This window comes from Thermobia domestica, chromosome 12 (genome assembly GCF_964235325.1).
Source record: "Thermobia domestica chromosome 12, izTheDome1.hap1.1, whole genome shotgun sequence".
NCBI classification, from domain to species: Eukaryota; Metazoa; Arthropoda; class Insecta; order Zygentoma; family Lepismatidae; genus Thermobia; species Thermobia domestica.
Window position 1 is genome coordinate 147006010 of NC_137465.1, and position 25603 is coordinate 147031612.

Below are 25603 nucleotides of genomic sequence, written 5' to 3' on the forward strand. Positions count from 1 at the left end.
GGATTCCACCTTAAACTGTAGGTTCACATCTCATTTAGGCCTAACCTTGATGAAAAGGGACGCTAAACTCCAACCCACCAACAAACACTCATTGTTCCTGTGTGACGATATTGATAATTGTATTGCCTTTCATGTTCTAATTGGGCTGGATGAATTACTAATACAATCCAGAGAATGGTCTAGAGGCCCCTTGCTCAATTGGTAGCATTTCTTAATAATCGGTTCGATTTTAAAACATATAAGATTTAGGCGGTGTGATCAGGCTTTCTTGCAGAAAATTTTGTCCGGGTAAGACGAACCAACTTTTAAGGGGACTGTACTGCGACACTGTTTTGATATTATGAGTTGCAACACTTGCACAGTAGTGATATGTAACCACATCTTGATTATCTTAGCCCTGGGGATGAAATTGACCATCTGATGTGGATAAGGAGCTGGGGATTCAGAAGAAAACTCGGCCCCCGACACAGATGGGAATTTTCAATACAAAGAAGGAGTTAAAGTAACACTGCGAAAATATTGGTAGCACAGGTTGGACAAAATCAAAGATATTCCCCGGGTGAATTTCGTATCTTTCTGGGAGGAATTCTCACCTCCTGGAAATTCTTATAGGACCCGTCATTTATATAAGCTATTAACTGTCTTCTTAAGCAAGCTTTCTCATATGATTTTTTTTTTCGGAGGAGCAAAATTAAAATTTGAAGCGTCGCACTAGGATACTATTTGTTAAATGAAGTGACTTACACAATAGTGCCGTAATCACAAAGCATCATAGGAAATATACCTGAAAAAGACTGTCCTAAATTACGCGGCTTGATAATCACCTGCGTGCAGTTAGCCCCCCCTCATGCTAAATTTAAAATTATTTTTATGTCAATCGTTTGATCATCGTTTGATCAGGTATGATCAACAATTTTTAACGTTTGATCAGCTTTACTAACAGAAATATAAGCGATATTTAGTAGGGGGGGCTAACTACACGCTAGCCCCCCCTTCACGTCAGATTCGAAATTTTTTGATGTCAATCGTTTGATCATCGTTTGATCAGGTTTGATCAACAATTTTCAACGTTTGATCAACTTTAGTAACAGAGATATAAGGGTTCCAAAATGGGGGGCCAGCCCCCCCTTCACCTCCGATTCGACTTTTTCTTATGTCAATCGTTTGATCATCGTTTGATCAGGTATGATCAACAATTTTTAACGTTTGATCAGCTTTACTAACAGAAATATAAGCGATATTTAGTAGGGGGGGCTAACTACACGCTAGCCCCCCCTCACGTCAGATTCGAAATTTTTTGATGTCAATCGTTTGATCATCGTTTGATCAGGTTTGATCAACAATTTTCAACGTTTGATCAACTTTAGTAACAGAGATATAAGGGTTCCAAAATGGGGGGCCAGCCCCCCCTTCACCTCCGATTCGACTTTTTCTTATGTCAATCGTTTGATCATCGTTTGATCAGGTATGATCAACAATTTTTAACGTTTGATCAGCTTTACTAACAGAAATATAAGCGATATTTAGTAGGGGGGGCTAACTACACGCTAGCCCCCCTCACGTCAGATTCGAAATTTTTTGATGTCAATCGTTTGATCATCGTTTGATCAGGTTTGATCAACAATTTTCAACGTTTGATCAACTTTAGTAACAGAGATATAAGGGTTCCAAAATGGGGGGCCAGCCCCCCCTTCACCTCCGATTCGACTTTTTCTTATGTCAATCGTTTGATCATCGTTTGATCAGGTTTGATCAACAATTTTCAACGTTTGATCAACTTTAGTAACAGAGATATAAGGGTTCCAAAATGGGGGGCCAGCCCCCCCTTCACCTCCGATTCGACTTTTTCTTATGTCAATCGTTTGATCATCGTTTGATCAGGTATGATCAACAATTTTTAACGTTTGATCAGCTTTACTAACAGAAATATAAGCGATATTTAGTAGGGGGGGCTAACTACACGCTAGCCCCCCCTCACGTCAGATTCGAAATTTTTTGATGTCAATCGTTTGATCATCGTTTGATCAGGTTTGATCAACAATTTTCAACGTTTGATCAACTTTAGTAACAGAGATATAAGGGTTCCAAAATGGGGGGCCAGCCCCCCCTTCACCTCCGATTCGACTTTTTCTTATGTCAATCGTTTGATCATCGTTTGATCAGGTTTGATCAACAATTTTCAACGTTTGATCAACTTTAGTAACAGAGATATAAGGGTTCCAAAATGGGGGGCCAGCCCCCCCTTCACCTCCGATTCGACTTTTTCTTATGTCAATCGTTTGATCATCGTTTGATCAGGTATGATCAACAATTTTTAACGTTTGATCAGCTTTACTAACAGAAATATAAGCGATATTTAGTAGGGGGGGCTAACTACACGCTAGCCCCCCCTCACGTCAGATTCGAAATTTTTTGATGTCAATCGTTTGATCATCGTTTGATCAGGTTTGATCAACAATTTTCAACGTTTGATCAACTTTAGTAACAGAGATATAAGGGTTCCAAAATGGGGGGCCAGCCCCCCCTTCACCTCCGATTCGACTTTTTCTTATGTCAATCGTTTGATCATCGTTTGATCAGGTTTGATCAACAATTTTCAACGTTTGATCAACTTTAGTAACAGATATAAGGGTTCCAAAATGGGGGGCCAGCCCCCCTTCACCTCCGATTCGACTTTTTCTTATGTCAATCGTTTGATCATCGTTTGATCAGGTATGATCAACAATTTTTAACGTTTGATCAGCTTTACTAACAGAAATATAAGCGATATTTAGTAGGGTGGGCTAACTACACGCTAGCCCCCCCTCACGTCAGATTCGAAATTTTTTGATGTCAATCGTTTGATCATCGTTTGATCAGGTTTGATCAACAATTTTCAACGTTTGATCAACTTTAGTAACAGATATATAAGGGTTCCAAAATGGGGGGCCAGCCCCCCCTTCTAGGGATGGTACCGAGACCGAGACTAGTCTCGGTCTCGTCTCGGTATCGTCTCGAATTATCGAGACGAGACCGAGACCGAGACGGCCTTTCGTATACCGAGACGAGACCGAGACCGAGACGGCCTTTTATCTACCGAGACGAGACCGAGACCGAGACGGACCTCTATAAATCGAGACGAGACCGAGACGAGACTTAGGTCAGTCTCGAAAGTCTCGGTCTCGTCTCGAATATTGATATAGACAACTATTAAGATTGACCTTTACTCAAAATTTCTTTCGTTGCTGTATTAGGTAATATGGGAACGGTTGACTAATGTTCAGTGGCGTATTTAGGGGATGGCTATCGGACTGAAGCCCCTCCCGAAATAGAGTTGTGATCATTTTTTCGCATTGCACGTACAACACAAATATTTCTTACTCGTTCTCAAGCCTCTCCCGAAACAAAATCCACTGCTGATGTGTATAGTCATCTCTGTCTCTCTCTCCCTCTCTCAACACACACACACATATATACATACACAATAGCATATATATATATATATATATATATATATATATATATATATATATATATATATATATATATATATATATATATATATACACTAGCGGATCCAGGATATGATCGAGGGAGGGGCTAAACCATAGTTTGACATTTTATCCAGTATAAAGAAAGAAGTAGGATTGAAGCCCATTTTATACAGTGTATAGCTGAGCGTCAAGGGGAGGTATAACCCCTTTAACACTTCCCTTGGATCCTCGCCTGTATATCATATCTAATATAAGTAAAAGGAAGAGTTTGTTTGTTTGTGTGTTTGCGTGCCTGTCTTTCTGATTGCCTGTGTGCGGCCTGGGGACCAGACGAGAGTCCAAGAGTTACGAAATTTGAGTGACAAGTATCATGTCCCAGGCCTCAGACCAAGAAGAAGCGTTTTTTTATTTTATTTATTTATTTATTTATTTATTTTAATTTTGAATCAGGAGGGTAGAAAATGACCGATATTAATGTCGAATACATAGTTTTCGCAGTCGTTGAGATCAATGATGATACTTACATTAGCGATTACTTTCAAATTCAGCTACCAGTGCATGCGGGCCGTGGTTCACTTGCGGGGGAGGGGAGTACCGAGACGTAAAAATAATACAAAATGACCGATATTAGTGTCAAATAGTTTTCGCGTTTTCTGAGATCAATGGTGAAACGCCGATCGCATTAACCTCCAAATTCACCGCATTCAGCTGCGGGCCGGAGTTCACAGGAGGGATACCGAGACATGTAAAAGTAATCCAAAATGGCCGATATTAGTGTCAAATGTATAGTTTTTGCGGTCGCTGAGATCAATGGTGTCACTTCCATTAGCGATGACTTTCAAATTCAGCTACCAGTGCATGCGGGCCGGGGTTCACCTGCTGGGGAGGGGTACCCAGGCATGTAAAAATAATACAAAATGACCGATATTAGTGTCAAATACATACAGTAGTTTTCGCGGTTGCTGAGATAGTGATACTTCCACAGGCCTTGACTTCCAAATACTGGTCCTATGCGAAAAATGGGTATTTCATCTAATAGTCATATACATTAAAAATGCTGAATTTTTTAACATGCTGTGTGAAATATGGAAGGGGAAATTCTTCCAGATACTCTGCAATACCACTAGATAAACAAGCAATGTTGCCAATGCAACATAAAGTTGTAATTTCTCAAATTGCACTACGTTTGATATTACATATTTCTGTTCAGTTAATTTAGTTTAGTGCGTGAGTTTTCTGGGGGTTCTCCCGTTTCCTCCCACTTTCTTCATTCCACCATTTCATTCATCTCTCATCATCACAGTCTCCTTTAGCCTAACCGGAATAACAGTGGGACGTAAAACTCAAAAATTTCATTTCATTTTTTAATTGAGTTTAACGCCTCTTTCAGCAGCGAGGTTATATGAGACTGAACCTACTGATTAACGTTGAATCTAAACCACATGAGCTCCCGCCGGGAATCTAACCCGGGTCTCTCACGCCATAGGCTTACTGCTTAGCCACGAAAGAGCTCTACATATTTCTAATTTAGATATTAAATTAAACAACAAAAGCACATATCTTATTCAGTGTAACAAAGGACAATACATATCACTAACATCAACATTTTGGAGATCTCTAATAACTCAAATGGCAGGAACATTGTAACATTAGTGTTCAGTAGTTTTAATTACAACAAGTCGCAGTTACATTATTTTAAGCAGTATTGCGAACTTAAAAAAAAATGCTAAATATTATTATAAATATAGTGCAAATAACGTAGCTAAAGTGCAAAATATTTTAAAATTACTCGTAATTTGTTTTATGGTGCAAGAATGTTTTCAAAACACGATGTTTTTCATAGTCTTTGGGCTACTTATAGTGTTAATGTCAAAGTTTTCGTTCCAGCAATACATGTAAAAGCAAATTGTAACTGAAATTAAACGTAACTGACAACTTTTCAGTAGCACTAGTTGTTCTCCCTAAGCCTTAGGCCTGGTGTATTTTTTGGATTAAAACACTGCTTTATTAAAATTTTAATTACACCCTAACTGCATTTCATTTGTTATAGTTTGACCACCGACCACCTCAAACTCGATCCATATCATATAGCTATATGCAATTATTCAAAGACTTACAGTTAGTAATACACATTGTGTTGATTTTTGGTTCGTTTTATTTTAGTTTAACGTCTCACGATTATGCTAGAGCGGCTAAAGGAGACGTGGAGTTACTGATCATAGTGGAATCCGAAAAACTTCGGTCGTTGAACATTACGGCCACCGGGAATCGAACTCGGGACCATGCGAACCAAAATCAAGCGTACTAGCCATTACAGCAAATGGGGGTTCTTACATCATGTTGATTTAAATAATTGAGTCAGTGTTGCCAGATCCGAAGATCAAAAAGTAGCGTGTCTGTGTTCCAAAAGTAGAGGATATGAACTATTTTTAGCCCAAATATATAGAAATGAATTATTTGGCAACTAATGACTGTTACTAATGAAATAATGTTTAAAATAGATCGGAAAATGTTATGGACATATTGCAAGACGAAATTATGATCGATAGACGAAACAATTTTAGATTGTATACCGCGTGACAAAAACAGCCTAGGAAATGTCCGCATACAAGAAATTGTGACAAAATCAGGAACCGCTGGGGAGTAACCTGGAAAAGAATTACCCAAGATAGATAGTTGTAGAGAAAACTTGGGAAGACTTCATCCAGCAGTGGATTGATAATGCTTGATTATGATGATGGTGATGATTGTATATCAAGACCTCAGAGGGAAACTAAACCAAGTCATAATTTCGTAATTTTACAGGAGAAGCGAAAAACCGGTTCCTTAACTAAGATCTATAATACTGTTTTTCAAACTATACTAAGTAGTTACAAAGTAGTAAGATGGCTTTAGACTTACATTATTACACCACTAGAAAGAACATAGTCTATTAAAAAAAGTATTCTAACTCAATTTGACCAAAAAGTGACTTAACAGGTAATTTATTTACTAGGTAAGGTAGGGTAAAATTGGATCCAAAATTTAACGAAAGTCATACAGCGAAAAAAAAATATTTTTGACTATTTAATACTTCATGTTGCTGCAAAACTACGAAAATGAATACAAAAGAAAACTAGAAAGGTAAGAATCACTTGTTTTGGCGAGAGAAAGAAAATAGATACAGCTAGCTCGAGTTACCTATATACTTATATAATATGTATGTTCATGTTTCGCAAGTAATTTTCAATCAATATAAAATTTCAACGTGATGAACGCACAATTGGTTTTCTCGAATAAAGATCACATGCACCGCTAAGAGCTCAGGAATAAGCTTAATCTATGTTACGGTAGTTGATATACGTATGCGTATGTAATGCATTACAACTTTAGGAACTTGTATAAGAAACAGAATGTACTTAAATTTAGACGCGAACTATGCGAAACATCTTACTTTGAATCTAACTTGTTTCGTGATGCAACCCGAGGCCACACATAGCAAAGATGAGTGCCGTAGCTCCCACCACAAAGTTCAGGAATTTCGTGTTATAAGGTGTCAATTAAACACGTAGATGTGAAACGGTAATAAAGCATTTGATCAATTTTAAACAAAATATATTGTAGTAATAATTTACCCTATTTTTTCAGATAATGAACGTTATATTATGTTTTTAAAATGACAGTCAAAACAGACTGTATTGGATAATAAATGAGAAATTGTAAAATTTCAATTTTGGTACTATTAAATACATTCATGCTGCTGTGTGTTGCGTTATAAGTTAGAATGTATTGAACAATTCTTATTCTAAGGAAGGAAATAAACTACTCTATAGTACTCAAGTTAATTTAACAGAGTTTAATTGTATAGGCAGTACTGAGGCCATATGAGAAAGTCTTTTGCTGAAAGTGAAATATGGGTTACTATTAGAATTTTGTCCCAGATATGATATACCCACTGATGATTGAAACTGGAACACACGCATGAAAGGCATCAGCGCTAGCAAATTACCTCTGAAGAAGTACACCATACTATAATTCTAAGTCAAGAATAAGGCCAAAAATAAGAAGCAGAAACGACAGACTTTACAATAATAATACTTTTACAATTTTAATTTCACCTATTTATTTCGAGACTTTCGAGACGAGACCGAGACGAGACCGAGATTTGGCCCTCGAGACCGAGACCAAGATCGAGACAAGCATTTGTTGACCGAGACGAGACCGAGACCGAGACGGCGATTTTTGACTCGAGACGAGACCGAGACCGAGACAGCTATTTTTAAACCGAGACGAGACCGAGACTGTACAAAGTCTCGTCTCGTCTCGTCTCGATACCATCCCTACCCCCTTCACCTCCGATTCGACTTTTTCTTATGTCAATCGTTTGATCATCGTTTGATCAGGTATGATCAACAATTTTTAACGTTTGGTCAGCTTTAATAACAGAAGCAATATTTATTAGGGGGAAATCGGCAAATCACGCATTAAACATGTTCATAATTTTGTACACATTTTGTACATCTTTTAAAAACATTTTTACACCCATGTGTTTCCACAAATTTGCGATCAAAATTCCGCACTCCAACTTGACGTTCGAGTGCGGAATCACCAGATTCGAGATTTAGGTAGCTAAAAATAATATGCGAATTTCGTACAATTTTGTACACCTTTAAAATAATTTTGTACACTTCTGTGTTTCGAGAAAATTACCGTCAGGGTTTCTAACTCAACGATCACGTTGGAGTACGGAGTGTTCATATGAAAGACTTAAGTAGACAAAAATAATCTACGAATTTTGTATACTTTTGTACACCTTTTAAAAAAATTGTATACCCCTGTATTTCGAAGAAAATGTCCTTAAAGTTGTGGTTTCTGTGATAGTGTTCCAGATTCAATTACAATGTTAAAGCATTCATCGACTCACGCGGAATTATTGCATTCTACAAGTGTAAATTTGTATTTATTATTATTATTTTAATGAAGATAAAAGAAAACCGGTTCTACTGTAGATGTTTATATTTCTGACACACTGCTGATCTTTGTTTCATCCACCTGGGTCAAAGTGACTAGCATAAAAAAGGGTGTGAGGAACCCCCTGCTTGGGTGCCATGATAGTGAGAACGGCTTGCATTGTTTTTTATCTCTTCCAGGGGTGTAGCCACGGGGTGCTCCCAACGGGGCCAGCCCCCCAAATGACTTCCTTCCCCCCCAAACGACAGCTTTAATGCTTATATATAAATAATAATTTTCTGTTTCTCTTCATCAGATTTCCTTCAAACTTGGCACTTATTTATAAGACCGAATATAAATCGACACGTATTTTTTGTTTCTTTCGGGAAATAGGTTGAAGGGGGCAAAGGGCCCCATTTCAAAAAAGGGTTCCCCTGATTAAAAGGACCACTTTAAAGAAACTAAACTCTGCCCATGCAAAGATGACTTCAAAGTAGGGAATACCGGTATTGTCGTTTTTGCGAGAAAAGGGTTATAGGGCCAATGCCCAATTCGAAATGACAAAGGACCCCGCACAATCCTTACGAAAATCGGATTTTCGTGGAACTGCTTGAAACCGTGATATGTTGTAGATATGATATTTCTGAGAAAAAGTCTCAATGGACACAACCACAAATCACTGACCCTTTGGCCACTACAGGGCCACTTTTTTTAAAACAGCCTATGATAACGACATTCTGGATTTCGGTAAAAATGACTAAAACCGTGATATGCTGTAGATATTGTGATCCTGAGAATAAGTCTTAACGAATATAACCACAAATCACTGATCGTTTGACCACTGCAGGGCCATGTTTTTAAAAGCAGCCGAATATCCTGATATTGTGGATTTCGACCAAAATGACTGAAACTCTGATATGTTGTAAATGTTGTGATCCAGAGAAAATGTCTCAATAAGCACAGTCAGCAATAACTGACCGTTTGGCCACTACAGGACCACTTTTTTGAAAACAGCAGAAGGTAACGTTATTCTGGATTTCGGTGGAATTGCTTGAAACCTTGATATGTTGTAGATATTGTGATCCAGAGAAAAGTCTCAACGTGCGCACCCACCAAACAATCACGATGATGAGATCTTCAACATATCTTAGTCTTACTCAATCTTACTGAAATCCAGAACATCGTTGTACTCAGCTGTTTTCAAGAAAGTAGCCCTGTAGTGAACAAACGATTAGTGATTTGTGGTTGTGTCCATTGAGACTTTTTCTCAGGATGACAATATCTACAACATATCACGGTTTCTGTCATTTTGACCTAAATCCAGAACATCACTATTTTCGGCTCGGCTGCTTTCAAAAAAGTGTCCTCGTAGTGGTCAAACGGTCAGTGATTAGTGGTTGTGTCCATTAAAACCTTTTCTCAGGATCACAATATCTATAACATAACACAGTTTTAGTCATTTTCACCGAAATCCACAATATCAATATTTTCGGTTGCTTTCACAAAACAGTGGTCTCGTAGGAGCCAAATGGTCAGTGAGTGGTAGTTGTGCCCGTGAAGACTTTTCCTCAGGGTCATAATATCTACAACATATCACGGTTACAAGCAATTCCACCTAAATTCAGAATACCGTTACCTTCTTTTTCCAAAAAGGCGACCCTGTAGCAACCAGTCAGTTATTGGTGGTTGTGCTTCTTGGCTTGTTGAGACTTTTTCTCAGGATCACAACATCTAGAACATATCACAGTTTCAGTCATTTTCATCGAAATCCACAATATCACTATCTTCGGCTGCTTTCAAAAAAGTGACCCTGAGTGGCCAAACGATCAATGATTGGTGGTTATGCCCATTAAGATTTTTCTCAGGATCACAATATCCACAACACATCACGGCTTTAGTCACTTTACCAAAATTCAGAATGTGGTTATATTCGGCTGTTTTCAAAAAAGTGGCCCTGTAGTGGCCAAACAGTCAGTGATTTGTGGTTGTGCCTATTGAGACGTTTTCTTAGGAATATAACATCTAGAACATATCACGGTTTCAAGCAATTCCACGGAAATCTAAATTCCTAAGGGTTGTGTCCTTTATCATTTCGAAGGGGGCCATTGAACTCTATAACTCTATTCTCGCAAAAACGACAAAACACGTATTTCCTATTTTTAAGTCATCTTTCCATCGGCAGAGTTTCCTTCCTTTAATGTGGCCCTTTTAACCAAGGAGGCCCTTTTTGAAAAGGGGCCCTTTGGCCTCCTTAACTTATTTCCCGAAAGACACAAAAAAAGTGTCTATTTATTTTCGGTCTAGTATGTGCCAAGTTTGAAGAAAATCCGATGGCGAGAAAACCTTCTGAAGCTATCTCCTTTACACTCTCACTTTTTGGACTTGACGAGTTTTTGCCCCTAAGTCTTCAATTTACTGCGATTCATATTTGACAGTTTGAAGTCAAATGTTTTAACAAGGTACTTCAAATACTACCATTAAACAACGGTACTAAACTAATTAGAAACGATATTATATATTTTTATATGTAACTAATGTTTTTTAATTTTTTTTATCAGATGGAAAATTTAGTGGAAAATAACGTTTTTTTTTCAGTTTTTCAGTTCGGATTTCATTCGCTCTTTTTAATGCTACTTGATGTGTAACAGGATATATAGCTGTTAATAAAATAATTATGTTTTTTAGTGACGAATAATAAATAAATATTTTTGTCAGGAAATCTTAAAGAAATTAAGTGCAATTCAAAGATCAGTCTTATGTATAAAGGTAGCCAAGAATGTTCTGTCCCTTTTTGTGGAGGTATGTGATCCATTGGCCCTCACACCGTGAGTTGAATGCGAATGGAGATAAGGCGAAGGTCAGTTGTTGGTGTGGGTATATCCAACATACTACCTGGTTGTGACAGTTCAGTTATTCCGTGAACTTGTGTAAGGACAGAGGGAATATGGGACCTCCACAGAATCATAAGGGCGTGTATGCTGTACGAGTTCAAACTGGGGTCAAATGACGCTGCAGTGAAGTAGAAGATATGCCAGGTCTTTTATGAGGGTGTCGTGAGTACGCGGATAGTGCAGTGGTAGTTTAACAAGTTTAAGGACGGTGACGAAACACTCGAAGACGCATCACATGCTGGAAGACCAACACATGTACAAAATGAAGATCTCCAAACAGCAATTTAGGCTAACAGTGCCAGACGTGTGAGGAACTGGGACTACAATTCTATATAATTGAAGAAATCATTCGGCAGCACCTCCATCAACTGTGGAAACACTACAAGTTGGGTCGATGGATCCCACATGATTAAACTCCGGGCCAGAAGGCAACGCGAACAGACACCTGTGTTTCTTTGTCGTCTCGTCTGAGGAAGGAGCCATTTCTGAACAGGGTGTTGACATGTGGTGATAAGTGGGACCTGTACGAAACTCCACGGTGCCGCCATCATTAGTTAGCATCCATGAACCAGTTTCAAAACAGTCGAAAGAAGCACTGCACCAGAAGAAAGTTCTCGTGTGTGTTGGGTGGAGTGCTCGCTGCATCGTGCATCTTAAACTGCTACCAGTTGGTCAGAGCATCAATGCAACTGTGTACTGTCAGCAGTTGAGCCGTGTCCAAGGAAAACTCAAAGATGTGGAGCCAGCAGTTCTGAATCACAAAGGGGCCCTCCTGTTACAGGATAACGCTAAGCCCCACGTGGCAAGGATGACCCGGGACACCATTCTACGCTTTGAATGGGAAACACTATTGCATCGGCTATACTCCCCGGACATTGCACCGTACGATTATCACCTGTTGCATCCCTTGGACAGTCACCTTAGAGGATGCCAGTTCAAATCCCTAGTAGAGATACAAAATTCACTTGATATCTTCTTAGCTTCACGCTCCACGAAGTTCTACCGCGATGGAATCCATGGTCTCCCAGAACGTTGGCAGAAGATCGTCGATGCTAATGGGGACTACCTTTAATCTTCCAGGTAGTCTTAGCCAGAGGTAATACATCGATGTTCGAAGGTGTTGGGTGAAAAAGCGATATACCTTTCTTGGTAACCTTTATAGATAGGTTGTGTGTCCAAGGGCTTAAATTCAAATAGTTATACACAAAGGTATAATGTTTGGTCCGGTTCAGTAGTTCTTGATGAAACATAATAAAAACTACCTGGAACATAATTTATGGAGAAAAAGCAATAATAATAATAATAATAATAATAATAATAATAATAATAATAATAATAATAATAATAATAATAATAATAATAATAATAATAATAATAAGCTAAATACCTGTGTTTTTACTTTTCCGGAAGGAAACAAAAATTTTCCGATTTTTCAGGTCTCAAAAAACACTAACTTCAACACATGTTTTTTTTTGTTTGTTTGTTTTATACATTGTAGCTGGCCCCTCTTCAAAAACGAAGGGCCCCTCCTACTTAAACCTGCTGGCTACACCCCTGATCTCTTCAAAAAAGTTACCTTACTTTTGCCTTCGAAAAATGTTAATCATATATACAAGTATTTTAAAAATAGCTTACACGGGAACCTGCGGCTGCTTTGTACGTCATGGCGGTCACTGGTGTCCTTATCAAAGAAAATGCCGTCGGACGAACACCGTTACAAATAAATAACAATTAAATATATTTTAGTTCTTCCCAAGTAAGCTAAACAATGTCCTAGGTAGAGGAGAAAGTAAAATTGATAGCGGTGGCGGCTCGTAAGTGAAAGATATGATGGTTTGCACTTGCCACACTTAACATAGTGTATAAATTATAATACACTATATACCTATATATACTGGTAGAAGTACTCGGCTTAGCACGAGAAGAATAATGTTTATGTAAAATCTTTAAAAGTACAAAATGCATAAAAATATATACCTCTGAATAACGCCTTCGGCATTGCTTTTGTATTATAGTAGTGCAATCTGATATAAATTACATACATCAATATGAAAGTTAAGTTTTGAAACAAAATAGCAAAGATAATAACATGTATTTTCGTTAACATATAATTTCCAATGTTTGTAGAAACTTGCAAACATAATTATTAACAGATACTAAGAAAGGTGTAAGTTTCATCAAGGTGAGGGCACCGAAGGGGGGGGGGGAGCAAGCGACGTCGAAATATTTGTCGCCTAAGGTCTCGAAATGTCTACGTCCTTGGACACACAAGTATCTAAACGTTTAAAGTTTGTTAGCAGTCCACACAAGGAAATTATACAGAAATAAGTAAGAAGTAAGCAAGAGTAGATGTACAGTCAGAAACAATATTAAGTATAGGTTGGACCTATTGTTTCTTATACCTCTACCTTTACTTATTATTGTTTCCGACTGTACACGAAAGAGCACAATACGGTACTTACCGTAAATTGATGCATGAAGATGCTTCAGCTGTTATTTGATGTTGCTGATTCAGGAGTTTCTTCACTACTCCATGGTCCAAGAGAGTTAAAAAAAAAAAAAAAAAAAAAAACTTTTCATGTTAGTTTTACATACCTATCTTGACTCCCTTTGTCTCATTATTGTGAAACAACGAACAACGCGCTATTTGAATCACTTGAAACGAAAAGAAGAGAATTTATACTCTCCATCTTTCTGCACTCATTTTCCTTCAGGGAAGAGATTTTTATTGGTCCATCATCTTAGCATACAGAATTACGATTTACTTTAATTTTCTGCATAGGTAGATACATTGGCAAAACTCCGGGGGGATGAGTCCCCTCCAATCTTAGAACTGAGGCGGACTGTTCCCCCAATAATTCGATTTGAAATGTGTTTTGGGGAAAATATGATTATTTGTGTCCGATTACCACAAAGGAAAGTGAGAAGAAATTTAAGTCCTCTCAGAATAGCCTCAAATCTGTCCCTGCAGGTCTCAAAATGTTGAAGACAATTAGCGATGCGCACGAGACGAGTCGAGACAGGAATTTCCTGACAAAATTCGAGTAAAGACACGGCTCTTCCAATAGAAAAATATACGTTTTTCGAGTCGAGACATCACTTTGACAGAACATTTTCGAGACGAGACAGCCACAAATCTTGTCTCGTACGCATCCCTAAAGACAATTCTAGTTTTCTGATACTCCACAGCATTGTTTTTCAACTTCATAAACATTTTAAACATCTTAAAAAAATTGCTAACGGTCTTATCCGTCACTCCCCCCCCCCCCCTATGTTGAATACAGATTTGCGTCGCTGGGTAAATAACCGAATGTTTCCCCTGGTAGGTGGCAATTTATCATTGTTTCTTTCTCAAACTTATCTCACTTTTATAGCTCTGTTAGTAAAGTTGATCAAACGTTAAAAATTATTGATCATACCTGATCAAACGATGATCAAACGATTGACATAAGAAAAAGTCGAATCGGAGGTGAAGGGGGGCTGGCCCCCATTTTGGAACCCTTATATCTCTGTTACAAAAGTTGATCAAACATTGAAAATTGTTGATCAAACCTGATCAAACGATGATCAAACGATTGACATCAAAAAATTTCGAATCTGACGTGAAGGGGGGGGCTTGCGTGTAGTTAGCCCCCCCTACTAAATATCGCTTATATTTCTGTTAGTAAAGCTGATCAAACGTTAAAAATTGTTGATCATACCTGATCAAACGATGATCAAACGATTGACATAAGAAAAAGTCGAATCGGAGGTGAAGGGGGGGCTGGCCCCCCATTTTGGAACCCTTATATCTTTGTTACTAAAGTTGATCAAACGTTGAAAATTGTTGATCAAACCTGATCAAACGATGATCAAACGATTGACATAAGAAAAAGTCGAATCGGAGGTGAAGGGGGGGCTGGCCCCCCATTTTGGAACCCTTATATCTCTGTTACTAAAGTTGATCAAACGTTGAAAATTGTTGATCAAACCTGATCAAACGATGATCAAACGATTGACATAAGAAAAAGTCGAATCGGAGGTGAAGGGGGGGGCTGGCCCCCCATTTTGGAACCCTTATATCTCTGTTACTAAAGTTGATCAAACGTTAAAAATTGTTGATCAAACCTGATCAAACGATGATCAAACGATTGACATAAGAAAAAGTCGAATCGGAGGTGAAGGGGGGGCTGGCCCCCCATTTTGGAACCCTTATATCTCTGTTACTGAAGTTGATCAAACGTTGAAAATTGTTGATCAAACCTGATCAAACGATGATCAAACGATTGACATAAGAAAAAGTCGAATCGGAGGTGAAGGGGGGGCTGGCCCCCCATTTTGGAACCCTTATATCTCTGTTACTAAAGTTGATCAAACGTTGAAAATTGTTGATCAAACCTGATCAAACGATGATCAAACGATTGACATCAAAAAATTTCGAATCTGACGTGAGGGGGGGCTAGCGTGTAGTTAGCCCCCCCTACTAAATATCGCTTATATTTCTGTTAGTAAAGCTGATCAAACGTTAAAAATTGTTGATCATACCTGATCAAACGATGATCAAACGATTGACATAAGAAAAAGTCGAATCGGAGGTGAAGGGGGGGCTGGCCCCCCATTTTGGAACCCTTATATCTCTGTTACTAAAGTTGATCAAACGTTGAAAATTGTTGATCAAACCTGATCAAACGATGATCAAACGATTGACATAAGAAAAAGTCGAATCGGAGGTGAAGGGGGGGCTGGCCCCCCATTTTGGAACCCTTATATCTCTGTTACTAAAGTTGATCAAACGTTGAAAATTGTTGATCAAACCTGATCAAACGATGATCAAACGATTGACATCAAAAAATTTCGAATCTGACGTGAGGGGGGGCTAGCGTGTAGTTAGCCCCCCCTACTAAATATCGCTTATATTTCTGTTAGTAAAGCTGATCAAACGTTAAAAATTGTTGATCATACCTGATCAAACGATGATCAAACGATTGACATAAGAAAAAATCGAATCGGAGGTGAAGGGGGGCTGGCCCCCCATTTTGGAACCCTTATATCTCTGTTACTAAAGTTGATCAAACGTTGAAAATTGTTGATCAAACCTGATCAAACGATGATCAAACGATTGACATAAGAAAAAGTCGAATCGGAGGTGAAGGGGGGGCTGGCCCCCCATTTTGGAACCCTTATATCTCTGTTACTAAAGTTGATCAAACGTTGAAAATTGTTGATCAAACCTGATCAAACGATGATCAAACGATTGACATCAAAAAATTTCGAATCTGACGTGAGGGGGGGCTAGCGTGTAGTTAGCCCCCCCTACTAAATATCGCTTATATTTCTGTTAGTAAAGCTGATCAAACGTTAAAAATTGTTGATCATACCTGATCAAACGATGATCAAACGATTGACATAAGAAAAAGTCGAATCGGAGGTGAAGGGGGGGCTGGCCCCCCATTTTGGAACCCTTATATCTCTGTTACTAAAGTTGATCAAACGTTGAAAATTGTTGATCAAACCTGATCAAACGATGATCAAACGATTGACATAAGAAAAAGTCGAATCGGAGGTGAAGGGGGGGCTGGCCCCCCATTTTGGAACCCTTATATCTCTGTTACTAAAGTTGATCAAACGTTAAAAATTGTTGATCAAACCTGATCAAACGATGATCAAACGATTGACATAAGAAAAAGTCGAATCGGAGGTGAAGGGGGGGCTGGCCCCCCATTTTGGAACCCTTATATCTCTGTTACTGAAGTTGATCAAACGTTGAAAATTGTTGATCAAACCTGATCAAACGATGATCAAACGATTGACATAAGAAAAAGTCGAATCGGAGGTGAAGGGGGGGCTGGCCCCCCATTTTGGAACCCTTATATCTCTGTTACTAAAGTTGATCAAACGTTGAAAATTGTTGATCAAACCTGATCAAACGATGATCAAACGATTGACATCAAAAAATTTCGAATCTGACGTGAGGGGGGGCTAGCGTGTAGTTAGCCCCCCCTACTAAATATCGCTTATATTTCTGTTAGTAAAGCTGATCAAACGTTAAAAATTGTTGATCATACCTGATCAAACGATGATCAAACGATTGACATAAGAAAAAGTCGAATCGGAGGTGAAGGGGGGGCTGGCCCCCCATTTTGGAACCCTTATATCTCTGTTACTAAAGTTGATCAAACGTTGAAAATTGTTGATCAAACCTGATCAAACGATGATCAAACGATTGACATAAGAAAAAGTCGAATCGGAGGTGAAGGGGGGGCTGGCCCCCCATTTTGGAACCCTTATATCTCTGTTACTAAAGTTGATCAAACGTTGAAAATTGTTGATCAAACCTGATCAAACGATGATCAAACGATTGACATCAAAAAATTTCGAATCTGACGTGAGGGGGGGCTAGCGTGTAGTTAGCCCCCCCTACTAAATATCGCTTATATTTCTGTTAGTAAAGCTGATCAAACGTTAAAAATTGTTGATCATACCTGATCAAACGATGATCAAACGATTGACATAAGAAAAAATCGAATCGGAGGTGAAGGGGGGCTGGCCCCCCATTTTGGAACCCTTATATCTCTGTTACTAAAGTTGATCAAACGTTGAAAATTGTTGATCAAACCTGATCAAACGATGATCAAACGATTGACATAAGAAAAAGTCGAATCGGAGGTGAAGGGGGGGCTGGCCCCCCATTTTGGAACCCTTATATCTCTGTTACTAAAGTTGATCAAACGTTGAAAATTGTTGATCAAACCTGATCAAACGATGATCAAACGATTGACATCAAAAAATTTCGAATCTGACGTGAGGGGGGGCTAGCGTGTAGTTAGCCCCCCCTACTAAATATCGCTTATATTTCTGTTAGTAAAGCTGATCAAACGTTAAAAATTGTTGATCATACCTGATCAAACGATGATCAAACGATTGACATAAGAAAAAGTCCAATCGGAGGTGAAGGGGGGGCTGGCCCCCCATTTTGGAACCCTTATATCTCTGTTACTAAAGTTGATCAAACATTGAAAATTGTTGATCAAACCTGATCAAACGATGATCAAACGATTGACATCAAAAAATTTCGAATCTGACGTGAAGGGGGGGCTTGCGTGTAGTTAGCCCCCCCTACTAAATATCGCTTATATTTCTGTTAGTAAAGCTGATCAAACGTTAAAAATTGTTGATCATACCTGATCAAACGATGATCAAACGATTGACATAAGAAAAAGTCGAATCGGAGGTGAAGGGGGGGCTGGCCCCCCATTTTGGAACCCTTATATCTTTGTTACTAAAGTTGATCAAACGTTGAAAATTGTTGATCAAACCTGATCAAACGATGATCAAACGATTGACATAAGAAGAAGTCGAATCGGAGGTGAAGGGGGGGCTGGCCCCCCATTTTGGAACCCTTATATCTCTGTTACTAAAGTTGATCAAACGTTGAAAATTGTTGATCAAACCTGATCAAACGATGATCAAACGATTGACATCAAAAAATTTCGAATCTGACGTGAGGGGGGGCTAGCGTGTAGTTAGCCCCCCCTACTAAATATCGCTTATATTTCTGTTAGTAAAGCTGATCAAACGTTAAAAATTGTTGATCATACCTGATCAAACGATGATCAAACGATTGACATAAGAAAAAGTCCAATCGGAGGTGAAGGGGGGGCTGGCCCCCCATTTTGGAACCCTTATATCTCTGTTACTAAAGTTGATCAAACATTGAAAATTGTTGATCAAACCTGATCAAACGATGATCAAACGATTGACATCAAAAAATTTCGAATCTGACGTGAAGGGGGGGCTTGCGTGTAGTTAGCCCCCCCTACTAAATATCGCTTATATTTCTGTTAGTAAAGCTGATCAAACGTTAAAAATTGTTGATCATACCTGATCAAACGATGATCAAAGGATTGACATAAGAAAAAGTCGAATCGGAGGTGAAGGGGGGGCTGGCCCCCCATTTTGGAACCCTTATATCTTTGTTACTAAAGTTGATCAAACGTTGAAAATTGTTGATCAAACCTGATCAAACGATGATCAAACGATTGACATAAGAAAAAGTCGAATCGGAGGTGAAGGGGGGGCTGGCCCCCCATTTTGGAACCCTTATATCTCTGTTACTAAAGTTGATCAAACGTTGAAAATTGTTGATCAAACCTGATCAAACGATGATCAAACGATTGACATAAGAAAAAGTCGAATCGGAGGTGAAGGGGGGGCTGGCCCCCCATTTTGGAACCCTTATATCTCTGTTACTAAAGTTGATCAAACGTTAAAAATTGTTGATCAAACCTGATCAAACGATGATCAAACGATTGACATAAGAAAAAGTCGAATCGGAGGTGAAGGGGGGGCTGGCCCCCCATTTTGGAACCCTTATATCTCTGTTACTGAAGTTGATCAAACGTTGAAAATTGTTGATCAAACCTGATCAAACGATGATCAAACGATTGACATAAGAAAAAGTCGAATCGGAGGTGAAGGGGGGGCTGGCCCCCCATTTTGGAACCCTTATATCTCTGTTACTAAAGTTGATCAAACGTTGAAAATTGTTGATCAAACCTGATCAAACGATGATCAAACGATTGACATCAAAAAATTTCGAATCTGACGTGAGGGGGGGCTAGCGTGTAGTTAGCCCCCCCTACTAAATATCGCTTATATTTCTGTTAGTAAAGCTGATCAAACGTTAAAAATTGTTGATCATACCTGATCAAACGATGATCAAACGATTGACATAAGAAAAAGTCGAATCGGAGGTGAAGGGGGGGCTGGCCCCCCATTTTGGAACCCTTATATCTCTGTTACTAAAGTTGATCAAACGTTGAAAATTGTTGATCAAACCTGATCAAACGATGATCAAACGATTGACATAAGAAAAAGTCGAATCGGAGGTGAAGGGGGGGCTGGCCCCCCATTTTGGAACCCTTATATCTCTGTTACTAAAGTTGATCAAACGTTGAAAATTGTTGATCAAACCTGATCAAACGATGATCAAACGATTGACATCAAAAAATTTCGAATCTGACGTGAGGGGGGGCTAGCGTGTAGTTAGCCCCCCTACTAAATATCGCTTATATTTCTGTTAGTAAAGCTGATCAAACGTTAAAAATTGTTGATCATACCTGATCAAACGATGATCAAACGATTGACATAAGAAAAAATCGAATCGGAGGTGAAGGGGGGCTGGCCCCCCATTTTGGAACCCTTATATCTCTGTTACTAAAGTTGATCAAACGTTGAAAATTGTTGATCAAACCTGATCAAACGATGATCAAACGATTGACATAAGAAAAAGTCGAATCGGAGGTGAAGGGGGGGCTGGCCCCCCATTTTGGAACCCTTATATCTCTGTTACTAAAGTTGATCAAACGTTGAAAATTGTTGATCAAACCTGATCAAACGATGATCAAACGATTGACATCAAAAAATTTCGAATCTGACGTGAGGGGGGGCTAGCGTGTAGTTAGCCCCCCCTACTAAATATCGCTTATATTTCTGTTAGTAAAGCTGATCAAACGTTAAAAATTGTTGATCATACCTGATCAAACGATGATCAAACGATTGACATAAGAAAAAGTCCAATCGGAGGTGAAGGGGGGGCTGGCCCCCCATTTTGGAACCCTTATATCTCTGTTACTAAAGTTGATCAAACGTTGAAAATTGTTGATCAAACCTGATCAAACGATGATCAAACGATTGACATCAAAAAATTTCGAATCTGACGTGAGGGGGGGCTAGCGTGTAGTTAGCCCCCCCTACTAAATATCGCTTATATTTCTGTTAGTAAAGCTGATCAAACGTTAAAAATTGTTGATCATACCTGATCAAACGATGATCAAACGATTGACATAAGAAAAAGTCGAATCGGAGGTGAAGGGGGGGCTGGCCCCCCATTTTGGAACCCTTATATCTCTGTTACTAAAGTTGATCAAACGTTGAAAATTGTTGATCAAACCTGATCAAACGATGATCAAACGATTGACATAAGAAAAAGTCGAATCGAAGGTGAAGGGGGGCTGGCCCCCCATTTTGGAACCCTTATATCTCTGTTACTAAAGTTGATCAAACGTTGAAAATTGTTGATCAAACCTGATCAAACGATGATCAAACGATTGACATCAAAAAATTTCGAATCTGACGTGAGGGGGGGCTAGCGTGTAGTTAGCCCCCCCTACTAAATATCGCTTATATTTCTGTTAGTAAAGCTGATCAAACGTTAAAAATTGTTGATCATACCTGATCAAACGATGATCAAACGATTGACATAAGAAAAAATCGAATCGGAGGTGAAGGGGGGGCTGGCCCCCCATTTTGGAACCCTTATATCTCTGTTACTAAAGTTGATCAAACGTTGAAAATTGTTGATCAAACCTGATCAAACGATGATCAAACGATTGACATAGGAAAAAGTCGAATCGGAGGTGAAGGGGGGGCTGGCCCCCCATTTTGGAACCCTTATATCTCTGTTACTAAAGTTGATCAAACGTTGAAAATTGTTGATCAAACCTGATCAAACGATGATCAAACGATTGACATCAAAAAATTTCGAATCTGACGTGAGGGGGGGCTAGCGTGTAGTTAGCCCCCCCTACTAAATATCGCTTATATTTCTGTTAGTAAAGCTGATCAAACGTTAAAAATTGTTGATCATACCTGATCAAACGATGATCAAACGATTGACATAAGAAAAAGTCCAATCGGAGGTGAAGGGGGGGCTGGCCCCCCATTTTGGAACCCTTATATCTCTGTTACTAAAGTTGATCAAACGTTGAAAATTGTTGATCAAACCTGATCAAACGATGATCAAACGATTGACATCAAAAAATTTCGAATCTGACGTGAGGGGGGGCTAGCGTGTAGTTAGCCCCCCCTACTAAATATCGCTTATATTTCTGTTAGTAAAGCTGATCAAACGTTAAAAATTGTTGATCATACCTGATCAAACGATGATCAAACGATTGACATAAGAAAAAGTCGAATCGGAGGTGAAGGGGGGGCTGGCCCCCCATTTTGGAACCCTTATATCTCTGTTACTAAAGTTGATCAAACGTTGAAAATTGTTGATCAAACCTGATCAAACGATGATCAAACGATTGACATCAAAAAATTTCGAATCTGACGTGAAGGGGGGGCTAGCGTGTAGTTAGCCCCCCCTACTAAATATCGCTTATATTTCTGTTAGTAAAGCTGATCAAACGTTAAAAATTGTTGATCATACCTGATCAAACGATGATCAAACGATTGACATAAAAATAATTTTAAATTTAGCATGAGGGGGGGCTAACTGCACGCAGGTTGATAATCGGACATTAAATATTTCATTTCAACACATTCTACTAGTTTCAAAGAAGATGTTAAGTTAAAACGTTGAAGAAAATTTAAACGTAAGAACTTTTCATTTAAAAAAAAAATAGTAATAATTTTCTGTATTAATTTGAGCATACAATATCTTTCATCTTATCCTATAATTGGATATGTAAGTTTCTGTTCGATATCAAAATCCGTGCCTTCTGTCTTGCTACAAATTTATAACGTAGCAATACTAAACATAGTAAGACAAAACAGGTTTAGTTGTAGGCATAATAGAGTAGCACAGGAACTACAAGAAGCTGAAATAAGAAGAAAATAATTAAGTAATCCTACCTGAAGTAACGTCGGTTGGTTGATGAAGGCGGTAAAAGCCGAGAGCAACAGGTGAAACTTTTCGTCCTAGTTTTTGCCACAGTCAGATAAAATTAACGTCGATAATAGCACACACTAGTACAAATTGAACATTACACAAATAACATATATACACAAGTAACGATTAAATAGTATTGACACACTTAAGTAGATTATGATATATTACATATAAATATTACACGCAACACAAGAATAAAACTTCTCCAACATTTATTAAAGGTCTAGATATTCTTAAGACAAAGTTGTCATTCGGTTTTATCACTGTTTTCACATATTATCGGGCATTTTTTTAAATGGAATTACGCGCCTTGTTATGTTTAAATATGGACACGCACCTGCTGTTCCATTCCGCCGCACGGCCGGCCGGAGGAATCCCCGATTTGCCGCTTAGGTGTGACACTGAAAAAAAGACTCTCAACTCCGAGCAGCACCGAGCGAGCCGTTCCCGCACTTCGGAAGACAGCGTGGTGCAGGCAGCCAGGCGGAGACGCATGCGCGCACTCTATCGGTTTCCTTCGGCTGCAGGCAGACCACCATCCAGCCACCTACGCATTTCTTCCTTGTTTTTTTCTCTTGTTTTTTTTATTATTGAACACATATATTACATACAGAAACACACACACACATGTAATAGTACACAACAAAAGTTGAAACACGCTGGGCACACGGAAACGTAACCATCACATCACACCAAGTGTGATGATGCGACTGCTACCACGCACATTTCCTCAACACGCAAGAATCTCGTTCAATTCGACCTACACTTATACAAAATGAGGTAGCGGCCGGGGTTCAAATCTTCTGCAATGCCCGCATTTTAAACTTCTGATCTTTTACGCAAAATTAGAGCATTATGCCTTACTTTTTAATTATTATTCAACTTACTTTATTATTTTAGTTTGTCAATCAATAGCGAAACGACTACTCCCAATCCCCACAAGTCTTATGAAAGAAAGAGAGAAGCTTCTGTACAGTTGCAACCAATTTAAACTATTGGAAGAAAGGCGGATACTTTCGTAGAAGAGTTTAATAAGAACTTAAAAGCCCATTTAGAGCCCATTTAAATGTTCAGATTTTCTCGCTCCGTATAACTATGCTAATCACTGCTGTGCCTTGTGCCGAAAGAGGGATTCCGATGAGTTGTTATTCGCAGTCGCAAAGTAGGTGCCAGTGGTGGTTGTTGAGGGAGGTCATACCGGTAAAAATTAAAATTTTATCGCTGCAAACAGGAATCTACCTCGGAAATCCCGACTTTTCTGTAAATTTAGTCTAATTTTAGAGGTGATTTTACATATTGTAATATGATTTATTCCCATATTGAATTTGGAGTTGGACCCTCCGAAATAAATTACTGCGTACGTTCCTGGCTGCAAGACAAGGGAAGAAAAGAAGATCCACCCTTCTAGTTCACATAATTTGTGACTGCAAAATAATTTTGTTTCCTATTGTATTATATACTGGGGCGGATTAAGACTTTTGGGCCCTTGAGCCGACTATTTCAAAGAGACTCTATGTTACAAATAATTCCAGCGCATAAATTTTCTTTGCTGCCTTTCACAGTCTCATAGGCTTATCGAAACACCGAGAACTATGCTGTAATATTTTAATGTGCTCCAAGTTTACAATAATTAGTTTAATTGCATTCATTAAATGTAAAATAGAGCTCCTCCGTGGCTAAGAGGTTAGCGTTCGCGCCTATGGCGTGGGAGACCCGGGTTCGATTCCCGGTGAGAGCTCATGTGGTTCGGATTCCACGTTAATCAGTAGGTCCACGTCCCATATAGTCTCGCTGCTGAACGGGACGTTAAACTCAAAATCAACTCAACTCAACAAATGTCAAATAGAAGCCAAATGGTCAACAGTCCCTGCAAAAACATAAAATTGAGTAAAAGGAGAAAAATCATATACAATCAGGTAAAACTGTAGAAGGCTACATTGTTAGAAAAGGTTTCTTCCTACATTTTTGCTCTGCAAATGATTCTATTATGTCATTAAATGACAGAGATATTTCAAAGGAATTGCCACCACAAGTTAATTATTTGGTTTGTAATGGGGGTCCAAAATAGGTCACACCCTCACAAAATAAATATCGTGAAGACGCTGGTGGAAGAAGACTTAACTCTAGCGATACCGCGAGCGTAACGAGCGGAAAAAAGAATTAGCATGGGTCTGAAGCCTATAAGTTGATTGCTATATTTTAGTATCAAAGAGAGGGATTTAGGGGGAAGGCCTAGCCTAGGCTCCATTGGCTCCGCCCTTATTCCGCTCCTGATTACACTGTATAACTTATTGTTATGACATAATCGATCTTTCTTTCTAATTATTTATATGGAAGATTTGATTACTGCCACTTTCATTTTGTTTTACTTCTGAAACTCCTTTCTAGAACTGACTGTACTAGTTCAGATTAATTTAAGATGCACAATACTTTCAGGAATCTTAAGGTTTTTAGTGGCCTGCAACACACCCTTAGAACAATGGCCACACACATTTATAAGAATAATCAGAAGATACTTTAGAGGTAACTCATGAGGGAAATCAGATCAGTGGAAATTAATTTTATTGTGCTTCAAAGTAAGAAAAGAGAACTTAATCTAATGTGCATATTCTTGTATACAACAATTAGTACATCAGGTTACTCTTTTTCTCGTA

At 38.7% G+C, this 25603-nt stretch overlaps 1 long non-coding RNA gene across 1 annotated transcript in view; it reads right to left on the reverse strand.

The window, feature by feature from the left end:
* The window catches only part of LOC145665798 (uncharacterized), a 951267-nt gene extending 927862 nt beyond the window's left edge, over positions 1-23405 (reverse strand). The window contains exon 1 of the long non-coding RNA XR_014127655.1: positions 22913-23405. This is a non-coding gene — a long non-coding RNA (uncharacterized LOC145665798). The remainder of the gene's footprint in view (positions 1-22912) is intronic.
* Positions 23406-25603: the final 2198 nt, after the last annotated feature.